This window comes from Lissotriton helveticus, chromosome 2_1, assembly GCF_964261635.1.
Source record: "Lissotriton helveticus chromosome 2_1, aLisHel1.1, whole genome shotgun sequence".
Taxonomy (NCBI): domain Eukaryota; kingdom Metazoa; phylum Chordata; class Amphibia; order Caudata; family Salamandridae; genus Lissotriton; species Lissotriton helveticus.
The window spans coordinates 1,315,389,801-1,315,417,064 of record NC_136059.1 but is presented as its reverse complement, the minus strand read 5'-3'; the positions used below and the strand labels follow the sequence as shown (position 1 = coordinate 1,315,417,064).

Genomic DNA, 27,264 nt, shown 5'->3' with positions numbered 1-27,264 from the left:
TGGCCCTGATGAGACCAAATTGGAGTAAGGCAAACGGTCAATGCTCATGCCAAACTATGAACCGCGAGCAGCACCTATGGGTCTCCAGGATGGTTATATGGAAAAGGGCGTCCTGCAGGTCTAATGCCATCATCCAGTCTCTAGGGTCAAGGGCCCCCGAGACCTAGACCAGGGTGAGCACTTTTCTCTCCAGAGAACGGAGTTGAGAGGACGCAGGCGTGACAGAGGCCTCCATTCTTCTTGGATACCAGAAAGTGGTGGGAATAACAACCATGTCCTACTTCTGGTGTGAGCTCCCTCTCAATAGTCCCTTTGGCCAAATGGGCTTGCGCTTCCTGCCACAAAAGAGGACAGATGGTCCTTCGTCAGTCAGTGGGGGTGTGGCAGTGGAAGGCATGAAAAGGAAGGGTAGAGCATATCCCTGGCAAACAATGTGCAACACGAGTCCGATGTTATGGTCTGCCAAACTACCAAGTGTCAATGGATCCTACCTCCTACCGAATGGCTGTACTCCACTAAGGGTATGGCAGGGTGGGCTGTAGGGAGGAAGTGGTTTGCACAGGCCATTGACCTTGACCACAGGGGAAGAGGGTACCACAACCTTGGCCAAAAGACTGCTGGGTACCTTGGTGAGGTTGGATTGGCTGGCGGTATGAGGTACCTCTACTAAGTCTGCGAAAGGAGCAGGAGAGCTGATGCGGTTGGCAAGAAGGGGCAGATAATCTAAGAGAGTGCTGTGGCCCTACTCTTCTTGAACCGCTCGGGGAGAAGTCTTCTTGTCCCCTAACAAGCAAGTCCAGTCAAAAGGCATGTCCATAAGGGGTGACTGGACATTGCCTGAAAATCCAGTTAACCGCACACAAGAGTGGAGGCAAATGATGACAATGGTGCCAATGGTCCACCCAATGGAATCGGTGGTGTCCAAGACTCACCGAATTGGGAACTTGGACGTATCACATCTGTTCTGGATAGCCTGGGCGATGAGAGGTTGGAGATCTTTAGAAGCTGGGAAGAACTAAGCCACTGAATACCAAAGAGTATGGGAATAGCGCTCCAGGATGAAGCTGGAATTTACAGATCGAAGCACCAAGCTGGTGGACAAGTAGACTATCTTACCAAACATCTCTACCCACTTTGACTCACTATCGGAGGAAGTAGTTAGGAATGTTTTTTTGGTTAGTTCTGTTGGTAGTCACCTGCACCACCAAGGTTTCAGGGAAACGTAGGGTCGCCGGGGTCAGTGTGGTGCCATCTGGATGTTCACTAGTGGGCCAGAGCAAGGTTTGGCCCATGCCCCGAAAAAGGTTTCTGTAAGCGTCTTGTTCAAAGGCAAGTGGGCTCAGAAAACACTTACTCCGGCTAGAGGGTTTCTCACAGAAGATTGGTCTTGACCTCTAAGAGGGGTTGTTGGAGGATAAGGACTTTGGCCACCATACCCATTACTATAGGTGTAAGAAGCACTTTCCTCAGTGACAGGTCCAGGGGGCGAGAGGAGTCCAGACTCAGGTGAGGTAGCTAGACCACTAGCCTCTTGCAGGTTTTCTTATCAATTCTCCTTGTGGTATGGCTGGCCAATCTCATTACCGGCATTGTAGTCATTATCCTAATCTATACCAAACAGATAATGCAGGGTATTTGTTTGTTGTTTAGGAGGCTGTAGTGGAGAATATGGGGCCTCTAAGGTGGACGCAGTGAGGCCTCTGTCATAGTCGAACCGTTGCTAACTTGGCAAAAGAGAGGACAATTGGGACCTTTGCTTACAGCGTTAAAGGAGTCAGCATCAGCGTTGGAGTACCTGGGATCGGCATGAACTGTGGCCTCGAAATTTGAGCTGGAGGCGGCCCATTTCGAACTCAGAGGGTTCAAGTGGTGCCAAAAGTGAACCTGCTGCCTGTATTCCAAGTGGAGATCCTTCCGGGTCGGTGAGGCCCACAGGCACACTTGAGAGAGACACCGAAGACCCAAAGAATCAGAGCACAGCCTCGCATAACTCTTCAATATGTTTCGGAGAAGCAGACGGCCTCTGAAACTCAGGTTGTGCTGGAACAAGTTGTGGGGAAGATGCCAAAGTCGAACGACTTTGGGAGTGAGATCGAGATGTATGGTGCTGCACTACGCCTGCTTTGGAGAGTGACAGTGGTGGGAGGGGAGCAAAGTTGGCTTAGATTTAATGTGTTTCTTTCTTTGACTTACCCAACAACTTTGATCAGGAAAAACATCAACCCATGGAATGACTTCGGCAACTTCTGGATCTCGAAAGGGACCGGAACCGAACGATCGACTTGGAATGGTCTTGTCGATGAGTCTTCTGATGCTTGGTGATGTGGAGATTCACCTTGCGGTCTTGTAAGGCATTCTGGTTCATTTATGAACAGTCACTGCAGGCCTTAGAGAAATGCCTTGACCCCAGCACCACTGGCAAATTTGATGAGGATTTGTCACAGACATTTGTTTGCGACAGTTCTTATAGGGTTTAAAGCCTGTCGTTTTCGGAGGTGACATTTATTTTTTACACACTGAAAATTGAATTTTTAAATTTTTTTTTAAACTTTATTTTTGGTTTTTCAACAAGAAGAAGAATAAACAATCCCCCCAAAATTGGCATCAGTCATGTAGAGCATGCATACAGTTCGACCATCTCATGAAAATTGAATTTTAAATCGAGGTAAGGCCCTCAAGGAGATGAGCAGAAGTTCCAGATCCTCCTCTGGTGGCATAGAAAGAAAGGAAGTGGCATCAGCAAGCGGGAGTGGCACTTATATAGGCCCGCACGAGCGGAAAGGCATTCAAGTGGACCCACAAGGAACCACCTACCACACAAAGAGGTACAGCTGAAAAGTTTCCCGTTCCAGTCAGACATTGGGGAATATTCAAAAGGTTAGGAATCTGCAACTAGAAGTTGGCATCAGAAACCAGTCTGCCTGTGAAAAAGTTTGTGTACGCGGCATCGGCCAGTGGTGCTGGAACAATTGTAAGAGGGGGGGCACTACATCAATGTTCTGTAACTAAAGTCAGAGGAATGGTGAAAAATTCCAGCATTAAACAAAGAACAAGTGCACCAAATGAGCCTCTGTAGTAGTGTATGTCAGTGGTGCATTTTGGAACACAGTGTCCGTAAAACTTTTACTAAGGTATAGTGTTCTAGGTAGGCCCGGGGGTAGCAGGCGGAGTTGCTCTACGCGAAACTCCACAAAGTTGCCCAAAAACTCCATTGAGCTCCACTCCGCACCTCCCACCGCCCCCGCAATAAATATTTTTTAAATAAAATGTACAATTAAAGTAAATTAAAAGCACACTTACCTTACAGCGGCGTCCAGGGCTGCCCTCCTTGCCATAATCCTGTAATCCCTTACGTCATGGTAGGACTGCGCATGTGTGCGCATGCGCAGTCCTACCATGACGTATGCCTGACGCAGGTGATTAGGGCGAGGAGGAGAGCAGCTCAGGGCACCTTGGTAAGGTAAGTGCGCTTTTAATTTACTTTAATTGTACATTTTAGTTAAAAAATATTTATTGCAGGGTGGTGGGAGGCAGGAGGGTCTGTGGCTGAACTTCGCTCCGGAGTCGGAAGTTTTGCAGGAACTTTGAGTTTTTCGCGTTCCGCGGAGTATGCAAATTCCGCAAACTCCGCGAGGGGAGCAGAGTTCAGTGCCCAGGGTTAGTTCTAGGGTACAGCACCTTTCAGAGAGCATATTTTCCACTGAAATAGCCTCTTAAAATATCCATCAAATTAGCATTAGACACACAGCTTTACTGCTAAACCTAAATGATAACCTATGAAAATCAAACTTCTGCACATACTTTTCATTTGCACATCACACAAGTGAACTGTCTTGGTTTGTGATGATCTTATTAAAATCTTTGTTCCCATTGTGCTCCAGAATTACAAAAAACAATGTACCTCATATGTATTTTCTTTGCTGCTGAGATCTTTGGAATTATTTTAGTTCATTTACAAGTATTTATAATTTACTTTACGTAACAAAACATTTGACATTCTGCAACCTTCCCTTTCACACTTCCTGCACCCCAGCAAGATTGGTTCACATTATAACATTTCAAATGCAAAATCAAGGAAATGAAAAGTAAACATAAATCTTCATGTTAAACATGCAGAAGTCGGTCAGAAGACATTCCTGGACTCTTGTACATTTGCTGTTAGTTCAAAACAGAGGTTAAGTTAAAAATACATTTCAACGGACTCTTTACTGCTTGTTCAATATCTGAACTCCTGCAAGTTTATCTCTGGGAGGGTGCAGCATCTTCGTACCTGTGCCTCTGGCTGCACCAATAAAGCCTGGAGCTCACTCATGCGAGAAGTTGAAGTGACTGCAATGAGGAAGGTAGTTTGGAGTTTCGGAAGATGCAACAAACAGCTGTACATTGGCTCGAAGAGCAGGCACATCCGAAGTCAGGACCAAACTAAGAACCAAAGTTGGCATCACAAACAGTTTGGGAGGGAACATGAGCATCAAATCTTTCATAAACCGTCCCACAACAGGTGATTTGAACAAGGATGATGGTCCAGCAAAATTAAACAAGTATTGGCATAGCAAATAGGAATCGCTTTTGGGACCTTCTAAGTATTTAGTTATGCAGCACAATATTCTTGGTGCAACAGCAACTGTTGCATGGCTAAACACTTAAAATGTCCCAAAGGCGAGACCTATTGGCTATGCCAATGCTTGTTTTCATTCCTACGTGGCATTTTGTATACACATCTGTCTCTTACAGGTTGGACTTTGCACAAACTTTGCAAATGAAAATTACGCTCGAGACTAGTTTGATGTACTTTAGCAAATGTCATGTAAAAAATAAAATAAGGGAAAACTGCTTCTGATCATTAAGAATGTGGGATTATTTTGCCCTTCCCATGCTCCATATATTTATAATTGAGTCTAAGCGGTGCTTTTAGCAAGTCTTGTCTCTTTTTTTTAGTGTATTACTAATTTCTTTGAATTCCGTGAAGCATGTTGCATTCAGTTGTAAATAAACAACGCGCACATGTGAATTATAAAAACGGTGGAGCAGTAGATGTGATGTCAGTAGTGCATAGAAGGGAATGTACCAGGGAACTGTCCTGATACTGAGAGGATGGATGACGGGGACCTTAGACTTCGCATGGTGTGCAGAGATGTCCCAAGAAAGCTGACTGGCGAGCTGGCGAGGGGCTGGATCGTGTGACCTGTGCTCCATCAGTGTTCATTTTCTGCATGCAGTCGCCACTGTTTATACAAACATCCCAAAGTTGGTCTCGTGAAACATTTGTGCCAAGTGAGCGAGGCATGAAGAAAGATTCATACCATGTGCACAGCTGGTGAAGAGTTCATGTCTCCATGAACACAGACAATGGCGTCAATACGCTTGCTGTGAAAATAGAGCACCACCCACAAGGCAGATAACTGGGGTGCGCACAATCTTGTGAAACATTGTGCAAGACCCAAGTACACAGGCAACAGAAGCATGCACTGGGCCAAGAACAAGAACATACAATGATCTAGCCCCCACATCAGAGAACCAAGTAATGCTCCATCTTGTACAGACCATACCAGGCCCTAAAGTGCAGGGGAGAGAACAGCGCTCCATTCTGTGAAAACACTGTGTACAAGCAGCTAAAACCAAGCACCATAGCAGTGCACTGTCTCACGTGGACAACCTGCACTAAGTATCAGAACCACTCGGGGGTAGTAAACACTATAGAAATGCTATCACCACACCACCATAGAGTGTGACGTCACAGTGCACTAGCAGCAAAGCAGACAATTGTGCCAGGCGTGCACTATTTTACGCTGCTATTATGCAGGACCCCGGAGTAGGACAATGGAACCATGCCCTGAAGACACCATACATGCCCCTCAGGGAGCGGACCACCGCTGCCCTGAAATCCAACAGTGACACAGAGGACTTGTGTTGTTGAAAACCTGTGTCCGACACTTTATAGAGTCAGTGAACCCCTTCCACAGGGTCCATGAATGCCAACATGCCGCGGGACACTGGGGACCCCTACTCTTGAGAACTAAATACACCAGCACCCCCAAACCAACGTGCACGTGATAAGTGAATCATGGGCACTTTTTTGTCAATAAAACTTGTGCAGGGGCACACCGCTCACCAAACAGCTGTTAGGAAGACGATGTACAACACACGCGCTTGCAGAGTACACAACTTTCACAAGTGACCAGTGCACTATCACCCACAGCACACAAGACCCTTCCTGGGTCCACAGGCAGTCGATTAATTGTGCAGTTGGGGTTAAGTAACTCTCAAAAGAGAAAGCATCAAAACACAACTCGCACCTCACCTCAGTGCAAAGTAATCAAAGATAACGAGGGAGTGCAGAGCCCACACATTGTGGGCTCTTCAACACCCAGCTCCATACACATCAAACCACACAGCCTTTCAGAAGCAGAACCGGCGCACAATCCTCCAGCTGCTTATGTGTACACAAGAACAGTATAGCACCCGGGCCGTGCACGAAACCTGCGTGCACGGAGCAGATCAAAGGGAAGGAAGAGCAAACAGACACAGCAAACACCGCGGCACGGAGAGGAGAGAGTGCACTGCTGGGAGCCAGGCTAGAGGGGTGGCCTTGGCAACACACCGCTGCCGTGTGAGAAGGAGGGTGGGGGTGCCGCCGTGGAACTGGCAAGACAAGGGGGGGGGGGGCTTCATTTCACTCAAGGTTTGCAAACCACTGAGTGGCAGTAGGGGCTCAGATGAGGCTTCCCATGCTTCAAAACCACAGAAAGGACATTTATCTTGACTTCAACATGAGATAGATGTAGCCCCAGGACCTTAGCTGGCTATGTAATAACAACAGTAAAGAAATACTCTTCTCTGGTTGGGGTGCAGGGGTTAAATCAACCCTGTATGAGGGGAAGTCTCAATCTCAAGCCTACTGGCCCTGTAAGACCATATATAAATTGTCATCATCATAATGGGGGGAGGGGTTAAAAGCATCCCCATCATCACCATTGTCAACTTCAGATATTGGCAAACTCTGGCCTCGGAGTATCGCATAATGGTTGTGGGAGTGTATTATCAGTGTCAGACTGTATAGGGCATGGGTACACTGGAGTGGAGTCAAAATGCACCCTCAGTCAGGGTTGAGACTGATACGCCTTGGGGGTCAGACATCTGAGTGGGAACCAGATCCCCCAGCAGCGCTGGCGCCATCAAGACTAGCATAGATGAAAAAGGCAACGACAAGGGCGCAGAGCCCGATTGAAAAGTCGGCACTGGAGTTGGTGCAGAGCTTGAGGTGGGCTCTAGGGGAGTCAGACGGTTCTGATGATGGACCCCTCTGCGGTAACCCGACTGGAGGCTCTGAGGATCCTTTGGGCCCAAAATCTGTTGCATTGATTATGTCAAGATTAGACTATTGTAATAGCCTATTTGCAGAGGCCTCCAAACAAGTGCTACGGAAGATACAGACAGTGCAACATGCAACTACTCAACTTGTACTGAAATAGCCTCACTGTTCTTGGGCCTCAGTAGCTCTGAAAGTTCTTCACTGGCTGCCATTACATAAAAAGGTACTGTTTAAGATCGTGCTAATTATCTTCAGAGCATCAAGTCCACAATATTTAGATCCAGGTGTACGCCTTATGTCACCGCTCATATTCTCAGTTCTTCAGCAGTAAACTTTCTCAAACCTCCTGCCTTTAGGTACAAGACAAATGGTGGTAAGTCTCTTGCCGTTCTGGGGACTAGAGGGAGGAATCTCCTTCCTAGGCAACTCAGATCCATTAATTCAGAACCTCTCTTTAAGAAACAACTCAAAAACAGAATCTTTGCAGGCCCTGACTCTTTGTGCTTCTCTCTTATATAGGGACCTTACTCTGTTAATGCATGCTTTGAACTCTATTACCATTGCCAATTAGTACCAGGATGCTCCATTTGGAGCGACAGATGCGCTTTACAAATGTAAGATTCATTCATTCATTCAAGACATGCCTGAGGGAACCAGAAGAGTGTGAAAAATACACAGCTAAACGTCCTTAATGGCCTTACTTTGTGCTGTGTCGCTGACGGCTTAGGAAATTTGGAGCGCATTGAGATTAATTACGGACTCTCCTCTTCCTTCAGGGATTAGGAGCAAGATCGACGGGCACTTTGACGCCCTTGCTACTTATCTTTAAACAGAGAGTGGTGGAATGGGGTTGAGTCCTGCTTCAAATTCTTACACTTCTTCTTTCAATTGGACTTCTATTTACCAGACAACTTCTATCATGAAGACCTGTCATGGGAGCGGCCTCAAGAATGTAAACAGGTCCATGCCCTTGACTTGGAGCGGCACATATGTGAGGTCTATTACTTCTTTAGATGTTCGGCAACGTACAGCTTCGCTTCATGGCCCCGGATCGCCCTGGTGTGTTTGATGGCACATTCTTATCATGACTTAGATTCATACCTTGAGCCAAACGTAAAAGTTACTTACCTTCGGCAATGCTATATCTGGTAGAGACACAGTCTAGCCGCAACTTTGAATTCTCCCCAGGCACCTGACTGGATCCGAAAATCTTTCAGCAGTACCTCTGCGTGCCAGGGGGCATCCTACGGCTCTGCAGTGACGTTGTCTCAGGATATGACGTCAGTGGAGCTATAGAAGTCCATTCCTGCGGGCGAACGTCAGTTTCTTTTGTGAAACCTTTCGCGCCAGAACGTGGAGCAACTATAGAAAATGGTTGTGGAAACAGTGTGCCAATAAAGATCAAAAATCTTTGAAACATTAATAAAGAAGAAACCAAATGGTATAATAATACAAGACATGGATTTGAAAGTAAACCCCATTAACAGGAAAGAAACATAGGACTAATTAAAACACAACGCCCTGGTGAATAACCCTCATGTGAGGGAAGAGACCATACACTCTATAGACCATTCATCAATGGTAATGGATGGCATGTCAACAACCAAACAGAACCTACATTACCACCACCACCACGCGGTTTGTTAAATCACACCCTTACGTGAAATATTGACTGTACCAATGTCAAGCAAAGATGATACCAAGAAGACTTTCACAGAAAGAACAAATACATTAATACTGCTCACTTGTGTGTTATCCAGAGTGAAAGAGAAACACACCCCCACTCTACCAAAAACACACATTTGGAAACGGATGATATTGCAACATCTCAACAAAAGCTAAGTGGCCATGCCAATAGCTTTATTTCGCCCCAACAAAGATAGAGATAGTGATCACTGGTATATAAACCCAGTACGAAAAATAAGTGTCATTTGTTGAGCTTTTCTGTCTAGTCTAAAAGCATCTCAATATCTCATTATAATTCTCATTTGCATCATTAGCGTTTTTCACCATTTCGGCATATCCCTCTATATTTGGTTACCCCCACACCCTAGGTTTATTGGTCACCATAAAGGTTATGGAATGAAGGCCCCAAAAGTCAAAGAGAAAAGGGGAAGGGGGGAAAGAAGCTAAAAAGATGCACTAGAAGGCAAACATACCAGGATGGTCACTAACGGTGGTGTCCCTGGATCTCCTCCCGTTGTCAAAAAGGGTACGTAAGTATATCCGTGAAGTTACGGTGTGGGGGTAACCAAATATAGAGGGATATGCCGATATGGAGAATGATATGCAAAAACTAGTAACATGTTTTTATTTAAAACAATATTGTCTTTTCTGATATAAATGGTGAAAAACGCTAATGATGCAAATGAGAATTATAATGAGATATTGAGATGCTTTTAGACTAGACAGAAAAGCTCAACAAATGACACTTATTTTTCGCAATTTCAACAGCTAATAAACTGTGTTAATAAATTTTCTGTCTAATACAATTCAGTCAGTTTTAGATACACCCGAATTTGTTGGCATTGTGAATATAGGATCTGTACTAGACTCAATGTTGTCATAGAACTGTTGATGAAGCCTGGCATTCTTTGCACAAGCCTAGTTGCCTTTTAAAGATCTATTAATTCAAGTTTTAATTGTATGTCTTGTATATTGTCTTTTTTGTAACAGCCCTGAAGAAGTCCCTTGAGGACGAAACGCGTCGGCTGTAGATCCTGTGTATAGCTTTTTTCAACTGAATTGAATAAAGAACTCTCAAGAATACAAGAAATAGTTGATGTGATCATTACTGTTTACCCTATTAAGAGATAACAGTTTCTAAAAAAAGCTTAAGTGGTGCACCTTGACCTTTTTTCAAATCTTTTCATAGTTCATGTTTTGAACCTACACTGTAACAGTGGGTGTTGTGGAGTGTGCACACAGACTGCTCCATGTACCAGAGGGTGGGCCCAAAAGAAAAACTCTTTTTGGAGAATCTTTGACTAGGTGCTGTTCTCTTGGGAATCCTCCACTGTTGTTTTTCCCTTTAAACTCCCATAATAAATGCCTTCACTTGTAAATTGTTGGGCACAGGTGCTTTAATGCAGGGTATGACAAGGTCTTTGTCGGATTTCACTTGGGAGTTTTACATACACACAGACAAAAACACACACATACTCTCCTGTCTTAAACAAGGGAAAGAGAGACACAGGCTGAAGCATAAGGGAAAGAGAGACTGAAGCATAAGGGACAGAGAGACACGGGCTGAAACACAAGGGAAAGAGAGACATGGGATGAAGCACAAGGGAAAGAGAGACATGGTCTGAAGCACAAGGGAAAGAGAGACTGAAGCACAAGGGAAAGAGAGACACGGGCTGAAGCATAAGGGAAAGAGAAACACAGGGTGAAGCACAGGGGAAAGAGAAACACAGGCTGAAGCACAAGGACTATATTAGAGACAGGATGAAACACAAGAAAAGGGGATACAGGCTGAAGCACAAAAGAAGGAGGCAGGAGCGAAACAGCAGACATGAACACAAAAGGAAGACCCTGAACATCATTGTGGATCACTGGGGAAAACCGAGCCTCCGAGAGGAGAGGAAACGAGCCAGGCAGGGGCTAGGCGCTGATGAAAGGAGGAGGGGTCTCCCTGCACGAACTGAGGGCAGCACTTACCCAGGCAGCAGAGCAGTCTCCAACCTCACTCCTCCAATATGAAGCTTTTCCGCCCCGGGTGCACTTTTGAAAGGAGGAGCACAGCCTCTAAGGATGACCAGCAGTTATTTATGAAAGGAGGAGCCCCGTCAGTCAGAAATAAATCGAATACATCTCCAGACTGGTGCCTGACGAATTCACATTCGGTCATTTCCAATTATTTCCCACAAACGCTGCACGCGGCCCCCTAAAATCGGCAATACCAATTCAGCAAGAGCATCCGGTTGTATAGATAAAACACGCGTAAATATATACCTTCTGGGAATGCGGGTTTCAAATGCGTAGCGTAGTGGGCCTCATTGGAAAACTGCGATTGTACAGTGGAAATATTATTTCAGGTCTTTCTAAGCCACACAAATATCCTTTTATGTGCGTCAAAGAGCACAGGTCCTGGGCAGAGACCCCTGACAAGGAACATCAAAGAACACCCCTAGTGTTACAAGTAAAAGACACCCTGAGTTAGGAAGAGCCCCCGCGCGCTGCTAGCACAGGATGAACACAGTGCTTTTCCAGTTTGACGGAGCGGGTGGAGGCGCGGAACCCTGCCAGGGTACCAGCCCAGGGGAGGGCGGACTATATTGCGTACGGATCTGGGGTGCAGCGCTTAACTAGAAATATAGTGCTATGTAAGCGTGAGTCTGCTCGGCACGTGCAAAGGGACAGATATCTACTGTGCAGCAGGTGCAGCGGTACCGGGCACAGTTGTGTTAGGGGCTATGCACCCACATTATGGCCGCATTTTAATATTCAAACCGCAGACTGGGTTAAGGTCTGGCTTGCATCAGGGCTCATGACAGTTTGCTGCTCATCTGAACTTTTATCGTTCAGCAAGTCCCACCTAGGCGCTATCATGATGCCGTTTTATGCTCCCTGAGCAGCAGTATAAATCTGGAGGTTAATTTCGGCGTCGTGTGCGCGCACCTTGACTCGAAATATCTGGAAGTTAATGCATGTTTCGCTGAAGGCAGAAACAACGAGCACTATAAAAGACACAGACATGAGACAAGATCATGTTTATCCCACTACTCCTCAGTATCTCTTTGCCTCTCACCGTCTCCTTCCAGAGCCGTCCATTCATTACCTTTTCCCTGCAGTGTTTTGAAGCAGCAACAATAAGCAATACATAAGACGTGCGCGCGCACTGACAAAAACGAAATTTATCGTGGGGCGGGACTTCCGTCTTGTGAAGCCCGCGCCCACGGAGTGCCTGGCCAGAGGAGCAGCGGTGACGCGGGGCTCCCATGCCCGAGGGAGAGCCCCGCGGAGGCTGCAGATGTCCGGAGTGGCGGTAAGTGGGCCTTAGTTGTAGGGGGGGCGGCGGGGGGGTCTTGGTGTGCTTGTGTGTGTGTGCGCGCACATGTGTGTGTATGTGTGCGACGGCGGGGGGGGTGTCTCTGTATGTGTGCGTGCATGTATGTACGCTCGTGTGTGTGTCTCTGTGTGTGCACATGCGTGCAGCGGGAGGTGTGGCTGTGTGTGTGTTGGAGCTTCCCAGAAGACAAGCAAAAGCCACAGTGTTCGCGCGCGTGCGGCCCGCTCCGATCCGATTTTTGGATGCGCGTGGCCAGCTCTTGTCTCCTGGAAAGCGGAGTCGCTGACATTAGGTCTCTGGCGAGACAGCGCTTCGTGCTGTAAACACCACAAGACCTAATAAAAACAATCTTACAGGTATGAGAGAATCGGCCCTTGAAAGAAAAAGGGTAGAAAACCCCTGAAGAACAATCTGACGGATTACAGACATTAACCCTTGACCCCTACGGTGGTAAGAAAACTAGAGGACCAAAAAGGGTCAAATGCATGACAAAAGTCATATATTCTGCACTGTTCATGACAAAAAACAAACAGAAAAAGAACTCTGAAAAAATCCAAAATCGGACTTTTAGAACTTGTTTCCCCAGGGAAAGACAAATAATAACACCTCCTTGGTATAAAGAATTTAGACAAAATGAATATTCATCCTATGCACCAATTGTATAATATCTTACCACAAAGATTCATATATATAGGCATAAATATACATACAAACATAAACATATAAACAAACATAAACGGATACTCCGACTGAGCCGGCAACTCACAGAATTTCACTGGCCAATAACTACTGCCAGTAGACAAAAAGATTAAAAGCTTGCCTTAGTACAGCCTTTAGTGCCATAGACCGACAGACTGAACAAATTTCGAGCTCCGAAAAAGCTGAAACACCAAGGCAAGAAAGAAAAGAGAATAAACTGCAATTAAAACCTTTTTTTCCTCCTTTAAAAAAAAAACACAAATATGTGTAACGCATAATACAGTCATGTACAATCTGTATACATAACTAACTAGAACTGAGAAACCAGTTCCAAAAATCGCTTTTCAACAATATTGAAAAAGGAAACACACCTAAAAGTACAGTTCCCAAAAATCTTATAAAATACTTGTCAACAGGTATATACGACACCCATGATACAAGACAATATATGAAGCACAGCAGCATATTATATCATGTATACATGGTATACCAAAATACCACTCTGAAAAGAGAGGTCCGGCATGAATACACGACCCAGAGAGAAAAGAGGGTACTACGTCACCAATCCAAACAGTAGGTGAATGAATTGCCATAAGAAAATGCGGTCTGTCAAATGGTGAGTTAAAGATTTGACACCACAATAAAACAGTCATGATTCCTCATTATTTGAGAAATGCTGAAAGTAACATGTACATTCTCTCCAGACGACAGGAAATGTGGATCAGACAGAACCACGCATACCAAGAACATCATAGGAAAAGAAAAGCCTATTACAAACAGACACCAAGACTTTCATGGATGATTGCCAACAAAACATACGTTGGTCTTAGGACAAGTTGGACCAACCCGTGCATCACAAACCCTTGGCTGCCAAATTACTGCACCAAAAAGAGGGGTAGGGAAAGGGATTGCCAGCATTTGAGGAAATATTCATGTCTACTATATACCCTGTTCCTTCACCCTAAAGGAAGAACCCACAATCCAATAGCATCCAAAAGAATGCAGAGTAAATACTCTGAAGTAGAACAATGCTCCAACTTGCTTAATCTCGTCAAAGAATTGAAGCACTCATAATACATAATTATCCCGTTCAAGAACAGAAAACAAACTGCACTGAATACACTGGTTAAGAAAACAGAAGCAAGTAAAGTCCAAAGAGGGTATCACAAGATGAAAAAAGCGGCAATTAGCTCACTACCATAGTCCTTAAGAGAACATAAAACAAAGTCAAAGCTGAATATCAGAGTGATCTATAGTATATAAATAGACCACAAAAGTAGTTTTTCTGAAGAGCTATACAGTAGCAAATCAATACTCCACGTAGAGTACATTACATACCCAATCAGGGGTATAACCTCTTGAGACTAAACTCTTCATCAGAGTAATTACAAAAGAATAAACCTGCTACACAGCTGCAAATACCATCCGGAGATTAAAACAGTCAAATTCAGAAACAAATCTTCTCATTATATGCAAAAAGCAGTGCTTAAAACTTCAACACTACAAGACAAAGTAGAGGCAGGCCTTAAACATAATACCCACAGCCGTGGATACTTAAGAAATAAACAAAACCTGATAAGGTCCAATTACAAATGGCCAGCAATGAGGCGTTGTACCGCAGAATCAGCATGGCTGTCAAATAAGCAGGCTCCATCAAAGGGCACGTTTTTCAAGCTCTCCCAAGCATTGTGAGGCAACCTTAACTCACGCAATCAAATGTGTCTACGGAGAGTAACTGATCGAGCCATAGCTCTGCCAATAGAATCAGTTGTGTTCATTGCCAATTTAATATTAAACTTTGCCATCTCATGGCCATCCTGCACAAGCTGAGAGTTCAGACTAGCCCCTTTCATGAAGACGAAGGAAGCAGATGGTTGACAAGAGTCCCACAAAGCATTGGAAGCCCTTCCTAAGACACAAGAAGTGTTCAACGACCTCAAGGCTAAACCAGTAAACGCAAAGATATTCCGGCCACACATCTCCAAGCACCTAGACTTTCTACCTGGTGGAAGCAAAAGAGAAACTTCAAAACTTGGCGAAGCTGTAGTAGTTTGCACAACAAACCCTCTAGCAGCAGGGAGTTGAGAGACAAGCAGGGTTGTTCAGAGCAGGACGATGACAATGTGAAACGGCACGCTCAATAGAGATGCCTGACATTGGCCTTGCCCAAGTAATTAGGAGAATGTCATATAGAGACTCTCTATAAAGTAGTAAAGGTTCAACTCCAGTAACATCCTGATGAAGCTGATCCAATAATGGATCAGATGACAAAGTAACCAATGGAAGCTGCAATTTTAAAATTCCAGCATCTCTTTTAATAGCTTCAGCAAAAGCTGACTAGCCTCTGCTGCCATTCGTGGCAGAGAAAGCAGATCATAATTGGGAGACAGTTGCAGACCACTATCTCCAACAAGTGCCAAAGAACCTCCTTCCTGAGGCTGACCAAGACCAACCAAGCACTCAAGGTCACCAGTGTCTGCAGAGTCTTCCTGCAACACTGGAGAAATAGCAGCATAAGCAGTTTCATTCTTGTAGAGGAGAAGGTGCATGAACTGCAGTGGCTATAAGCGGCGTCTCAGGTCGATGTCGGGGCATCATCGTATTGAGGTGCACCAAGAATGGTGTCTCCGGTGTCGTGGCTGCGTCTTGTCCACCAGCTAATCCGATGCCACCAACGTCATATCGGGAAGCCATAGCAGATGGTGTCCCAATTGCGAATGACTCTAGGTATGGAGTCGAGGTCCTCGACCGGCGCCAAGGGCGAACCCGCTGGCTTGCTCCCAAATAAGAGTCCCTTCAACCTACTTGGGGCCCAAAGGCGCCCCAGGGGAGGTGTAAACCCAACGGATTGCAGAGCATGAAAATATGCCTGCATCTGGGTCATAGTCACCCCGGCTTCAGGATAAAAAGGGAGGCTCAGTGTCGACCCCTGAGCTATATTCTCCAGTAGGGAACGGGACGAACCAGCAATGACATCACAACTTCAGGAGGCCGAAGGCCTCTGTGACTTCAATCCCTTCCGATGGAATTTCCGTAACTTGGATGAGCAACGCCCACGGGAACCGCTCCTTCAATGGCCCCATGCAGTAAAGTCAGAAAGGAAAAGAGATCGACGGCGCCTGTACTCCGATCGGGAGAGCTGCGCCATCAGCAACTTCATTCACCTTTCCCACAAGGACTTAAACTTCAGCCTCGTACAGGCATCACACTCCTCGGAGTCGTGGTTCTCTCATAATCACCACATACAGATGGAATGCGCATTCGTAGCTGACATCTGTTGAGTAAAGGTCTCGCACCTCTTAAAACCTAAAAGCATAGGCACACTGTTCCCAGACACAAAAAGACGTCGAAGTAGGCCAAAAACAGAAGGCCAGAGGGATTGCTTCTCTGGTTCCGCGTTGCAGCGCAGAGAAGAAGAACCTGACATCCGCCCGCCGGAAGGGACTTATATGGCTCCACTGATGTCATATCCGGAGACGACTTCACCGCAGAGCTGTGCGACGCCGTCCCCGGCCGCAGAGGTACTGCTAAAAAATGTCTGGATCCAGTCAGACCCCTGGTGGGAATTCAAAATTAAAGAATCTGTAGCTAGATGTCTCTATCAGATATCAACAGTAGACATTGTGCGGACCTGTAACAGACATCTGTCTCAAACTGTCATGGCACATTTGAACCCTGTTGTCTTCAATGGAACAGCATTCCCTTGCACACTGGAATTCAAATTCGAAAAAATCATCATGAGGGCAACTCGGGAGCCGCAGGCCAAATAATGCCACCCAACAGCCTACTGAGCACTACTGTGAAAACCTCTGAATCCAGTCTGGACCCTGGGAAATATTCTAAAGTTGAGGAACGTATGGTTAGAAGCATCCAAAAGAAATATGCAGCAGGGAGCCCCACTGCTGAAAGGCCCCTGTGTGCCCCTGAGGACCTCCCTCCAATCCCCAAAACGCTGTGCTCTACTTTGAAGTGAACAATAACTAACAATTCTCTCCCTCAGTGGTATACCTATGCCAGTGCTTTCAAGTGTGCCTTGTAACGCTTGACATTTCCCCCAACCTGTTAGCAACTGTGATCACCAGTGATACTGGAGAGGAGGCATAAGGAACATATGTAGTCCCTTCACCGAACTACTGCCTCATCGGTACTGAATCCTTAGAGAAGTCTTGGAAGAGGTGTGTTCTAGTGGCAGCACTGCAGCCGAGTGCTGTGATTATTAGCTGCCCTACTTGGACCAAAGACACTAGCAATCTTGAGGTAACATTATTGTTGGAGCTCACAAAGACATTGGGCATATGTGTACACGTCCAATTTTGTGATCAGGCCACTGTGAACACCATAGTGGGTATCAGAGATTTATGGAGTGATCTCAGGGTCAATGTTCTAGACAGAAGCCAAATTACTTGATCACTGCAGGCCTTGTCTATTTAGTTTATGAAGGTATTTCTGTATCAGTGTCCACATATTTATGTAGTATTTTGTCATGTATAGGTTAAAGTAAATGTATATTCTCTAATATAAAGCACTGGCTGAACAATCAGTGATTTATTAAGAGCTATATTGTGTGTTACTACGTTCTGAAGTGCTAACTCCACTCCCTGAGTAAGCCTTTAACTGCTTGACTGGCTAACCTGAGAGTCACGAGAAGAGCGGTGTAAATTGAATTAAGATATCAGTACTCATAGCATAACTTCCCCAGGACAGCAAAGGTAAATGTACCCAGTCACTATAACCCCATGTGTTCAGAGTGCCCAAAACTGTTTCCAACAGAGTTGAAGGGGCGCAGAGAAATCCAGTAGAATGAGAACACAAGTCCCCGGTACCAGTTATTTGTCATCGAGTACTAGGATGGGTGCGCTCCCAGTGCAGCATGGGGGCCTGAATCCAGATGGGGCATCTTGAGAAGAGTGGTGCTCCTGATTTTTTCGCAAGTAGCAACAGTTTTTTCAATAATCGTAACCAGGAATGGCAGAGGTCTAATTGGTATTTAAATGTCAGGGGACTGGGTTGTAACGTAAGTTTATTCGTGTAGTGGTCTGTTCAGAATTCAAGAAGGTGGGGCAGATGCTGCCTTGTATTAGGGAAGTATTAATGATGTTTCAGAGCAGTTTAAAGGTGTCTCCAGAGTTGACTTTTGCTACTGATGGTAGGGTAAAGTCACTTTTTTGCGATGACATATCTGGAGGTGGTACTATTAAGAGTGATGACTGGAACTTTAATGCAGTCAATGCACTGTCAATCTTCTCTTTAAAGACGTTTTTGATGGGGTTTATTCTTCTATAAACTGCTTGATGCAAAGTGGTTAGTGGTTGAATTCAAATAGTGCTTGATGACATTGTACTTTTATGACTATCTTTTGATAGACGAATAAAGTGTAAAACTGAACTGACATGCAAAACGCTCTCTACGTCTTTTGTTCTTCCATGGCTATTCTGGTACAGTGACCAGCACCCTGTAGAATGTATGTAATATTTTTAAGGGCTGAGTGGACACTTATTGCAGCTGTGATATCATCATCAATTTCTCTTACCTTCAGATTACACATGTCTTCTTGTGTGTAATATTGGGGGGACGGCTTCCCATTAGATGAGGGCGATTTCACAGAGAATGACTATTAGCTGAGGTATAGTTCTTGCAGAGATGGAGGGAGAATACCTCACACCAGTGGATCCAACAATTCATTTGATTGGTATACTCCCTCCTACTTCACAAAGGGATGTCATTTGTCAACATATATCTGGGAGACTCATTTTAGAGTCTCTGGTTCCAGTTCACAATAGTGCCTGATACATCTCTTTTGGGGAACCCACCCGGAATTCATTAATAAGCAGTCTTTGGAGCCTTTCAAAAGGAGGGCTTCAAATAATCATATGTGGACTAAATGAAATGTGTCTAGAAGTACGGGTATGTTTAGTTCTGGCATTTTGGGACTCAAGTACAGATTCTAATGTAGAACACAGTCAACATGATCTGCATCATCAAGAGATGCAGCATAGAGGGAAAGGGCTGGGAAAAGGCTGTTCCATGAAGCACTAAAGTGGAATTAGGCCGTAGAAATTGTAGTTAAACAGTTAACGTACTGCAGGTTTTGAATGTGACCAGATTAGCAAAATAGAAAGCTGTCTGTTAGACCTGTCAGCCCTAGGGTGGTCTTTCCCGGTGATTTTTTGCCCTTGCCTCATTTTTCCCACCTACTTTTTGCTGGCCCTTAGGTCTTCGGGAACCTTTTCATAGCTTATCTGTGTTAGGGTGCAGGTGCTCTCTACTTTCAACATGGCTGCCACTGGCCCCTGCTACTGCAGCGTGGTCTTTTTAGTGTAGCACCCTAGTTGCCAGGAGCAGGCTGAGTCTCCATACAATGTTGCAACACCAGCAACCCAGCCCCTGTCCATAGTTAGAGTGGGGAAGCTCCTGGAACCTTCCAGAAGGAAGGCAGACCTGACTTTTCCCGCCTTAGAGAGTGGTCACCTGACCTGGGCATATATAAGCAAGGGAGGGAACTTTTTCTAGTCAGTTGGGGCATCACTGACCTGGGGAACCCACGCAGGAGTTTTAGGCGGGAGGGCCTAGTGAGGAACCTATGCTACTGGGAGTGACAGGATCTAGGTACTGCCTCTTAAGCTGGGTGAGGTGTCCAAAGCTAGCCCCCTGATCTGGCCCAGTGGTAGGGAACCCCAGGGCCCATCTGCAGTGACTGAGGAGAAATTCTTCAAGCCTTCAACTCACCCCCCCCCCTTTTTCTGCAACTTCAAGAAACAAGCAACTAAGGGCGCAGAACCATCCAAGCGCCAAGAAATCTACTTCCTGGGACCAGGTACTGGATTGAGCTGCCCTGCGCATCCACTGCCCACAGCTGGGCCTACCTGTCTCCTCCTGACTGAACTGTGTGGCAAGCGCTACAATTGGCCCCCATCCTCCCTGCAGTCCTGGCTGACTAACTTGCAGAGCGCTGTAATCTGCCCTCCTGCCAAGCGCTGTGACTCTGAGGCGCTTTTCACCTCAGAACTCTTTCTGCTGCAGTTGCCCCCAAGTGCTCTCCTGAGCTGACTGATTTAACCCCCCTCACGAGTAGCGCTGCGGTGCCTGACGAGGCGCTGTACAGATCCCCACTCACCGCCGCAGCCCGGAGCTGTGTGAAGCCATCTGAGGCGCCTGTCGAGGTCCGGCGACCATCGCGGCATTCGCGCTGCCCCAGCGACGCCTCTGAGGTGAGGCTGCCCGGTCGGTGTGTGGCGACCCGCGCCAGAGTCAATTACCCCCCTCGGCGGCCCCCGTATGTGAGGAGAGGGCCGCCGTTCTTCATTGCGCTGGGCCGCGGTAGGCCCGAAGCTAAGCTGTCCCCGATCACGTGACCGGGGAGCTCCTCCGCCCCGCCCCCGGGCGCCGCGCTGCCATTGGTCCAGGCAGACGCGCCCACGAGGCGGGCCACGCGGTTGGCTGGAGCCGCCCCGGCCACAATCTGCAGCGGCCCTGGCCCGGAGCCTTGCCGGTGGACCCTGAGAAGGCCCGTCAATAACGCGGAGGGGGCCGTGGAGCCTGAGTGCCCCCTCCCTTCAGCCCCACATATCGGCCTTGCCACGGCCCCAGCGCGGGTGCCCCGAGGCCGCCCCTACCCCGTGCCGGGCCGAGGGAGGCCCTGGGAGGAACGAACACCCCCCCCCCCCTCTGCCAGAACCAGCGTCTCCGCAAGGGCCTCGGAGGGCCGAAGAAGAGAGGTAACCCCCTGGGGATGAGGGCGGTAGGCCGAGTGAGGCCCCGAGGTCGCCCCTCCCCCGGGGTTAACTGTGACTGGGTCTTGTTGCCCCCCCTTTTGAATGTGCCTCATTTTATCGTTTTGCCTGCCTATTTACAAGCCTGAATTACTCATCGTGCACCATAGTTACAAGCCTGAATTATTCCTCGTGTATCGTATTTACAAGCCTATTAATGAGAGGGAGAGTCACTTCACTGTACTGAATTTTCTTGCAGAGGTGGACTTCCATAACATTCTGATGATCTGATCTGGGTCGCAGCCGACCTGTATTTACAAGAAGAAAGGCTTGTCACGAATGACTTAAGGCTGTGTTCTTTGAAGTTCTTTGTTAGACTGATGAGTACTTGCTGATATGTTTTATTCCTTTCTAGGAAAAGCATCCCTAAGAGGTTTGATGTGTTACTTAGATGCATAACTATTGTTGCTTCTTGTAGGATCCTCCAGGTTCATACAATTACCCCTTTGCCTGTCAAGGAGTCTGATGCGACAGGCGGGGTTAGTTAATATTTCACTGCATAGATGAGCTGGATGTTATTTTGATGAAATGTCTTACTGAAATGTTTATCCCTTCACAGGAAGTGCAATCTGCACGTGATTCATGAAATGTCTTGATGAAATGCTTATCTGAAATGCTTATGAAATTACCAATGCATTGCTCTAATTGAAAGCCTATATAAAAGATCTTGATTTTCCAAATACAACTACTGGTGTGGTCTCCATTATTGCGCCACTGTGTGTTTCATTGGATGCGTGTGTTAAGTAGCTGCTTTACACGTAAGCCCCTGGCTGCCTTCCTGCTCGAGCCATGCTACCCCCCGGAGAACTGGCGGTCCCAGTTCTTACATTGGTGGCGAGCGGTGGGATCCAGGACCTGTAGCTACCTAACACCCTCCAGTGGGACAGGGTGTGCTGCAATTAATTGGACACCTATCGTGCTTCAAGCAAACCCAATTGCTCACCACTGTCTAGCCTGCAACAGAGTGTGTTGAACCAGTATTGTTGCCCACATCCTAGAATTTTTCTTCCAGGTTATCTAGGTCCTCACCTGACAGAATGGAGTTCCAGCTGGCTGACCTTGATAGGTACACGGCAGTGCAGTTAAGGGAGTTTTGTCAGGGGATGGGGGTGCCTGTGGGGACGAGAGCTGTAAAAGAAGAGCTCCGTACCGCCTTAAGGGCATGGGTAAGGGCCCACCCAGAGGAAGAAGAGGATGGGGAACAGGTCACACACGGGGAGGTGGACATTCAAGAAGACCCAGGCCTGCTCAACATTGACATATCAGACAATGTATTGCCAGGAAGACGTTCCGGGGCAGGGAGCAGTGTATCTAGGGAGGGTGTGTCACCGCAGGAGTACGAGGACAGGAGGGAAGAGAGGCGATTGAAGTGGGAGCTTGCCAAGTTAGAATTAGAGAGAGAAAGGGAAGATAAGCAGTTTGCTTTGGAGAGAGAAAAATTAGCATTGGAAGAAAGGAAGTGGGCGCACGAGCTGCAGCTCAAGGAAATGGAGCTGCAAGCATTGCAGTTCAGTGCACCAGGGAGTCCTAATGGTGGCAGCATACCAGGAGCTCATCAGGAGCCCAGATTCTGGTTACTCAAGGAGGTGATAGCGAGCTACACCAAGGGGGGTGACATTGCCAGGTGGTTGGAGGCGTATGAAGTGGCCTTGACTGCCCATGGGGTGCCTGAGAAACACTGGGGAGGTGGTTTGTACCGGTATATACCTCCTGATGTCAGGGACTCACTCCTATATTTGGAGAAGGCAGACCAGTTTAGGTATTCCCCCATGAAGGAGGCGCTTATCAAACATATTGGCCTCAACCCTGAAAGGTATCGCCAGAGGTTTCGTGGCAGCCATAAGCTGTCCACGCAGAATTGGGTGGATTTTTTTGAGTATGCCCGAAAGGCTCTGGATGGTTGGGTGCGTGGCAGCGAGGTGCGTGATTTTGAGGTTCTGTATAACCTTTTTTTGAGAGAGCACCTCTTGGATAAGTGTTTTCCGGAGTTGCGCCAACATTTGGTGGACCGCAAGCTTACTGATCCCCGTGAGCTCGCGGAGGAGGCGGATATTTGGGTTAGCACCCGGGTGTCACACAAGGGCCCCGGGGGAGATGGCCCGAAAGGTGGACAGGGCGCCCCTCAGAAGAAAGAGGGTGGTGATAAAAGAACAGAGTTCTCACGAGGCCCACAAACTAGACAGTTTGGGAAAGGAGTAGGTACCCCACCTCAGAACCGTTCCCCAAAACCCACTTACCCTGACAAGAGTCAGCAGCCAAAAGTGGTCCGGTGCTATGAGTGCGGAAAGGTCGGGCACTACAAGGGGGATCCCCAGTGTCGCAAACGACCCCCAGCCCCCACTGGTGGCAAGAGTCCCGGGGTGGCTAGTATAGCGCTTGGGTTGGAGCTGCCCCTAGATAGGGAAGGGGAGTGGACAGGCCTGACCCTGGTTTCACTCGGGGATAAGGAGATGGTCCCAGTGACGCCCTTACCATTGAATACTGCTAAGTACCAGCAGAGGGTGAAGGTCAATGGGGAGGAGGTGGACGCTCTGAGGGACACAGGAGCCAGCATGACCACCGTAGTGAGGCGGCTGGTGTCCCCTGAGCAGGTTGTTCCTGATGTGTACCATCCGGCCATGTTGGCTGACGGCAGAATGAGCTACTATCCCGTGGCTCAAGTTCCCTTTGATTGGGGAGGAGTGTCAGGCCTGTTGAGAGTTGCGATCAGCCCTGCCTTGCCTGTGGACTGTCTGCTCGGTAATGACCTCGAACATACCACCTGGAAGGAAGTGGAGTTTAAGGCCCACACTGAGATGCTGGGATTACCAGGGTGGACGTGCGTGGTCACGCGGTCCGCAGCTGCCCGGCAAGAAGCTCAACCCGGGTTGGAGCCTGAAACAACGGCCCAACCCACTGTCGGTCCAGAGGAGAGTGTTGTGGAGGACACACCCCGTGTGACGGATGGGGAGCCCGCGGAGGTAACCCCGGAGTCCGTGAAGGTGGATGTCGTTCCCGTGGGGGATTTGCCGACCCTTGCCGAGTGGCATGTGGAAGGAGGTCCTACCCGGGAGGAATTCTGTCGGGCACAGAAGGAGTGCCCCACGCTTGAAGGCATGCGGCGACAGGCCGAAGCCCAAGCGATGAACAAGGAGATCGGCAACTACCACGTGTATTGGGAGGATGGCCTCCTGTACAGTGAGCCAAGGGTTCCGGTGCATGGATCCTCGAGGGCCTTAGTGGTCCCCCAGTGCTACCGAGCCTTTTTGATGGAACGGGCGCATGAGATACCTCTAGCCGGACACCTGGGCCAGGACAAGACCTTTGCGAGGCTAGTCCCACATTTTTATTGGCCTAGGATGAGAGTTGCCTCTGACACCTATTGCAAGACCTGCAAGACTTGCCAGGCCAGTGGCAAGACTGGGACCAAATTGAAGGCCCCATTGGAACCACTCCCAGTGGTCGGGACCCCTTTCGAGCGGGTCGGAATTGACATCGTTGGGCCATTGGACCCTCCGACCTCTGCGGGACCCGTATGTGAGGAGAGGGCCGCGGTAGGCCCGAAGCTAAGCTGTCCCCGATCACGTGACCGGGGAGCTCCTCCGCCCCGCCCCCGGGCGCCGCGCTGCCATTGGTCCAGGCAGACGCGCCCACGAGGCGGGCCACGCGGTTGGCTGCAGCCGCCCCGGCCACAATCTGCAGCGGCCCTGGCCCGGGTCCTTGCCGGTGGGCCCTGAGAAGGCCCGTCAATAACGCGGAGGGGGCCGTGGAGCCTGAGTGCCCCCTCCCTTCAGCCCCACATATCGGCCTTGCCCCGGCGCGGGTGCCCCGAGGCCGCCCCTACCCCGTGCCGGGCAGAGGGAGGCCCTGGGAGGAACGAACACCGCCCCCCTCTGCCGGAACCAGCGTTCTCCGCAAGGGCCTCGGAGGGCCGAAGAAGAGAGGTAACCCCCTGGGGAGGAGGGCGGTAGGCCGAGTGAGGCCCCGAGGTCGCCCCTCCCCCGGGGTTAACTGTGACTGGGTCTTGTTGCCCCCCCCTTTTGAATTTGAATGTGCCTCATTTTATCGTTTTGCCTGCCTATTTACAAGCCTGAATTACTCATCGTGCACCATAGTTACAAGCCTGAATTATTCCTCGTGTATCGTATTTACAAGCCTATTAATGAGAGGGAGAGTCACTTCACTGTACTGAATTTTCTTGCAGAGGTGGACTTCCATAACATTCTGATGATCTGATCTGGGTCGCAGCCGACCTGTATTTACAAGAAGAAAGGCTTGTCACGAATGACTTAAGGCTGTGTTCTTTGAAGTTCTTTGTTAGACTGATGAGTATTTGCTGATATGTTTTATTCCTTTCTAGGAAAAGCATCCCTAAGAGGTTTGATGTGTTACTTAGATGCATAACTATTGTCGCTTCTTGTAGGATCCTCCAGGTTCATACAATTACCCCTTTGCCTGTCAAGGAGTCTGATGCGACAGGCGGGGTTAGTTAATATTTCACTGCATAGATGAGCTGGATGTTATTTTGATGAAATGTCTTACTGAAATGTTTATCCCTTCACAGGAAGTGCAATCTGCACGTGATTCATGAAATGTCTTGATGAAATGCTTATCTGAAATGCTTATGAAATTACCAATGCATTGCTCTAATTGAAAGCCTATATAAAAGATCTTGATTTTCCAAATACAACTACTGGTGTGGTCTCCATTATTGCGCCACTGTGTGTTTCATTGGATGCGTGTGTTAAGTAGCTGCTTTACACGTAAGCCCCTGGCTGCCTTCCTGCTCGAGCCATGCTACCCCCGGAGAACTGGCGGTCCCAGTTCTTACATTGGTGGCGAGCGGTGGGATCCAGGACCTGTAGCTACCTAACACCCTCCAGTGGGACAGGGTGTGCTGCAATTAATTGGACACCTATCGTGCTTCAAGCAAACCCAATTGCTCACCACTGTCTAGCCTGCAACAGAGTGTGTTGAACCAGTATTGTTGCCCACATCCTAGAATTTTTCTTCCAGGTTATCTAGGTCCTCACCTGACAGAATGGAGTTCCAGCTGGCTGACCTTGATAGGTACACGGCAGTGCAGTTAAGGGAGTTTTGTCAGGGGATGGGGGTGCCTGTGGGGACGAGAGCTGTAAAAGAAGAGCTCCGTACCGCCTTAAGGGCATGGGTAAGGGCCCACCCAGAGGAAGAAGAGGATGGGGAACAGGTCACACACGGGGAGGTGGACATTCAAGAAGACCCAGGCCTGCTCAACATTGACATATCAGACAATGTATTGCCAGGAAGACGTTCCGGGGCAGGGAGCAGTGTATCTAGGGAGGGTGTGTCACCGCAGGAGTACGAGGACAGGAGGGAAGAGAGGCGATTGAAGTGGGAGCTTGCCAAGTTAGAATTAGAGAGAGAAAGGGAAGATAAGCAGTTTGCTTTGGAGAGAGAAAAATTAGCATTGGAAGAAAGGAAGTGGGCGCACGAGCTGCAGCTCAAGGAAATGGAGCTGCAAGCATTGCAGTTCAGTGCGCCAGGGAGTCCTAATGGTGGCAGCATACCAGGAGCTCATCAGGAGCCCAGATTCTGGTTACTCAAGGAGGTGATAGCGAGCTACACCAAGGGGGGTGACATTGCCAGGTGGTTGGAGGCGTATGAAGTGGCCTTGACTGCCCATGGGGTGCCTGAGAAACACTGGGGAGGTGGTTTGTACCGGTATATACCTCCTGATGTCAGGGACTCACTCCTATATTTGGAGAAGGCAGACCAGTTTAGGTATTCCCCCATGAAGGAGGCGCTTATCAAACATTTTGGCCTCAACCCTGAAAGGTATCGCCAGAGGTTTCGTGGCAGCCATAAGCTGTCCACGCAGAATTGGGTGGATTTTTTTGAGTATGCCCGAAAGGCTCTGGATGGTTGGGTGCGTGGCAGCGAGGTGCGTGATTTTGAGGTTCTGTATAACCTTTTTTTGAGAGAGCACCTCTTGGATAAGTGTTTTCCGGAGTTGCGCCAACATTTGGTGGACCGCAAGCTTACTGATCCCCGTGAGCTCGCGGAGGAGGCGGATATTTGGGTTAGCACCCGGGTGTCACACAAGGGCCCCGGGGGAGATGGCCCGAAAGGTGGACAGGGCGCCCCTCAGAAGAAAGAGGGTGGTGATAAAAGAACAGAGTTCTCACGAGGCCCACAAACTAGACAGTTTGGGAAAGGAGTAGGTACCCCACCTCAGAACCGTTCCCCAAAACCCACTTACCCTGACAAGAGTCAGCAGCCAAAAGTGGTCCGGTGCTATGAGTGCGGAGAGGTCGGGCACTACAAGGGAGATCCCCAGTGTCGCAAACGACCCCCAGCCCCCACTGGTGGCAAGAGTCCCGGGGTGGCTAGTATAGCGCTTGGGTTGGAGCTGCCCCTAGATAGGGAAGGGGAGTGGACAGGCCTGACCCTGGTTTCACTCGGGGATAAGGAGATGGTCCCAGTGACGCCCTTACCATTGAATACTGCTAAGT

General features: G+C 48.1%; 1 protein-coding gene across 1 annotated transcript in view; it reads right to left on the bottom strand.

Moving 5' to 3' along the window:
* The window catches only part of ELP1 (elongator acetyltransferase complex subunit 1), an 861,256-nt gene that overhangs the window by 251,815 nt on the left and 582,177 nt on the right, over positions 1–27,264 (bottom strand). The gene's annotated exons all lie outside the window — the stretch shown is intronic.